This window comes from Bradysia coprophila, unplaced genomic scaffold (genome assembly GCF_014529535.1).
Source record: "Bradysia coprophila strain Holo2 unplaced genomic scaffold, BU_Bcop_v1 contig_235, whole genome shotgun sequence".
Lineage (NCBI taxonomy): Eukaryota > Metazoa > Arthropoda > Insecta > Diptera > Sciaridae > Bradysia > Bradysia coprophila.
In genome coordinates this window covers 1,426,783-1,430,647 of record NW_023503496.1, presented here as the reverse complement: position 1 = coordinate 1,430,647, position 3,865 = coordinate 1,426,783, and the positions used below count along the sequence as shown (strand labels likewise).

General features: G+C 36.5%; 1 non-coding gene across 1 annotated transcript; it reads right to left on the bottom strand.

Annotated features, from left to right (window-relative positions):
• Window positions 1–1,551: 1,551 nt before the first annotated feature.
• Window positions 1,552–1,670, bottom strand: LOC119077531. Its single transcript, XR_005087828.1, has one exon. It is a non-coding gene; the product is annotated as a 5S ribosomal RNA (ribosomal RNA).
• Between the last annotated feature and the right edge of the window lie 2,195 nt (window positions 1,671–3,865).

Sequence of the window (3,865 nt, the reverse complement as noted above, 5' to 3'; positions counted from 1 at the left end):
TCTAATTTTCCAAATCTGATAGTATCTGTGCAACTTGTGAAGGTGGCTTTGTACATTTGACTTAGCTCTGCTCAGGGATAATCTCGTAGAAAAAGTACTTGTATCATCTGCAAAGACGGTCAGAGTAGTGTTCATATGCGTCGGCAAATCAATCATGAAAATGATAAAGAGTAAAGGTCCTAGTATGGATCCTTGCGGTACCCCATCATTCACTGTTATTGGGTCGGAGAGCTGGTGTCCCAACTTAACTCTGTAACTACGTCCTTTGAGGTAGGAGAAAATAATTCTGATGAGATAATCAGGAAACTTCAAGTTTATCAGTTTATATATGAGTCCTTCAACCCACATAGTGTCGAAAGCTTTTTCAATGTCTAGAAAAGCGGCTATTGTAAACTTCCCATCGTTAAAACCCATTATTGATTCTTCAAATAACCTTATGAGAGCATGAACGGTAGAGTGCTTGCTCCTAAAGCCGAATTGGCTGTTTGGCAATAAGGCATTTGTGTCGCAGTATTGTAATATTCTTACATGCAGGACTTTTTCGAGTACTTTACTCAAACTGTTCAATAGACTAATGGGTCTAAAAATTTTTGCCTCGTTAGCGGGCTTGCCTGGTTTGGGTATCGGTATAACATGGGCTTCCTTCCATGAATCAGGGTAGTATCCTATGCTCAGAATACAATTAATCAATTTAGCGAGGAATTCGAGTGCAGACCTGGGAAGCTTTTTCAAGACAATATTTGGGATAGCATCCGGTCCATACGACTTTTTATTTTTCAAATTTTTAAGAATTATTCTAATTTCCTCAGGATCCGTCAAACGTAGCTCAAACAAATTTGACGATGACTTCTGAGAGAAGGAAATTACTTCAGACAGCACAAGCGCATCAAAATCTGGATCTCCCATAACTCTATTTTGTTTGTGGATCTCGTCGTACACTTTTGCAATAGCATTTGCCTTATCAAATGGATTACTGATAAGGGAACCATCACTTGCCTTCAGCTCAGGCACTACTTTTCTACCATCACCTAGGAGCTTGCTTATATTCTTGTACATCTTTGTATTTGGTCTAATCTGTTTCAACTTATTCATCAGAGTTTCGGAGTTTCTTTCATCAATACTATTCTTAATTGTCATGGCTAGGCTTTTGATTTCCCTCTTTATATCAGGATCGTTGAGTTTACGGCGAAAATCTGTCTACATGATATGGACAAATTTGCAAATTCTCATACGATTTGACAGAAACGTCACAATATTGGCAAAAAATTGAAATCGATTCAACTTTTTCTAATACAGTTGAGTGCGAATCGGGAGTTTACACATATTAGAATTTCCTTGTTATTTATTGTACGCAGCCAATACGAATTTTGACGTTAAGTTTTTTTTTCGTGTTGTCATTTCAGTACAACTGTTGACAAGCGATGTGCGCCGTCGATTTTCAGCCGACTAGCCGCTGATTTTTCGGCTTTCTCCCATTTTTGGCATTTTCACAATTCAATAGGTACAGTAGGTAATTCCAATACTTTCCACTTCGAAAAAGAAAAAAAAAATTGCCAACGACACACGGTGTTCCCAAGCGGTCACCCATCTAAGTACTAACCGCGCCCAATGATGCTTAACTTCAGTGATCGGACGAGAACTGGTGCATTCATCATGGTATGGCCGTTGCCGACGTGAGATGATTTTTGAACAGTTACATTCTACCAGTGCCTATATTCGCGAAAATATTTTCTCAATTTTCACAAATTTCTTGAATTTTCACAAATTTTCATGAATTTTCACAAATTTTCATAAATTTTCATGAATTTTCACAAAATTTCATGAATTTTCACAAAATTTCACAAATTTTCATGAATTTTCATGAAATTTTTCGATAATTCAGGAAAAACGAATAAACAGTGTTTGTGTTATTGGTTTCGTCCTTAGACTAGACTAACTGTTAAACTTCAGTTCTAAGTAGAACAATTTCGTTGCAACTGTCGAAACAGTTTTAGAAAGTTAATTTGTCGCGAAATAAGTTAACATGGACGAGGACGGTAGTGAAGAAGAAAATTCGATCTTAAATTGTTTCGGTGATGATTTTTTTGATAAACTTGGGGACGATTTGAAGATTAAAATCCCGGTAAATTTGAAAAATATTTTAATGATCGACGACATCGACTGTGCCGACGTTTTATCGAGAGTTGACGACGAAGCTATCGCTCGCATCGAAACTTTTATGCAAGATAAATTCTCCATTTCCATGGTCGTTGGTGATAAGCCCCAAATTCGTGACTATCTTGGAAAATATGTGTCCTGGCAAAAAAAATTTGGTTTTTCGAGCGGTCATAAAATAATCCTGATGATGATCGTCGAACATTGTGCCAAGAAATTGGGCATCGTTTCGCCTTTTGAAAAAACCCTCCCACCGGCTATCATTCCTGACGAGGTAGAGGCTGCAGCTGAAAATGCCAATAAAAATAATAGCTCGGAAGAGGACGCAGCAACAAAGAAGAAACTGGTAAATTTGCTATTTCAATCGATATTTGGATGGTTAAAAAATAAACCGCGTTTTGCTGAGGTACAGTCGAGGAAATTTAGATTTCGGGTTTTCCAAAGGTATTAATCTTATTTAACCCACACTTTATCCCACAACAATGGAATCCACAAATTTAAATTTAGTTAACTCAGCGGTCACAATGACGGCGCTGCAGTCACGATTTCAAAATGTGATATAGGGTGGCTAATTAAATTTTGGTTTTTGCTACATTTTCTCTTGGTTTTTAATCATTATATTAGGCTCTAAATTAAGAGTAAATTTATGCAATGTAAACCGTTTGAGTTTGAAAAAAGATGTTTTGTATCAGTGAACGATATAGGAAAGCGTTCAGTACGTCTCAACATACAAAAGAACGTAAAATATAATTGTACATTTAGCCACCCTACGTCCGTCATCGCTTCTATTGTCTTCAAAAACATATTGTGTGCTTGTCATGATATGTATCAGACGTTTGTTTATTTATGTGTCTCATCTAAAATGCTGGCCAGCAAAATTTTGATCATTAAATTCAACGGCCAAATTGATCTAAATGTTAAAATAATTGTGAATAATAGTGAAGTTAATGTGGTTTTGTTTTCTCTTCATAAAGGAATTTGCATCAGTTCGATGTAAAGTGCGGAACACCATTAGAAAAAAAAACTTGTCGCTGAAGAATGATCAAAAAGTTGCTGGACGCAGTAGCTACAATTAATGCTTTGCAGGATATAGAATAAAAATTAGAGAAACTCCAAGAGCCGTCCATTTGAAATCTTCATCATCATCATTTCAACTAAAGGTTTTTTTTAACGAAACGGAAGTTCGCTCGCAGATTCGGATCGGAACATCTCATTCGTTTTCGCTAAAGCTCGTAGCCGTCATTAATCATGATTCCCATGAAGAATCGCCAAAAATAAAAAATTGGCAAGGGATGAAGAAACGCCGGCAAAAACAAAGAATGATAAATTTGTCTTTGTTGCGTTTCTTCACACTTTGGCGATTCTTCGTGGTGATTAAACAAATCCTTTGAAATTTATCCTTTTACGAAATTTATCTAAAAGGCGTTATTTGTTCGAAGCTAGTGAATCTATCCTTTTATAAAAGTTACGAAATGCTGCCTGGTTCGATCCTAAGGAAACTCTTATTTTACGTCAGGTAACGGCATCTTGTTCGATCCTAGGGAATTCATACTTTAACGAAAGATCCCGAGGACACTATCATTTTACGAAAGATAATATAGAGACATTTCAAAAACGTATTTTTACACTTTGGCGTTTCCTCACACTCTAGCGATTTTTCTCTTCTTCTCTTCACACTCTATCGATTTTTCTTGGCAATTCATCATTATGG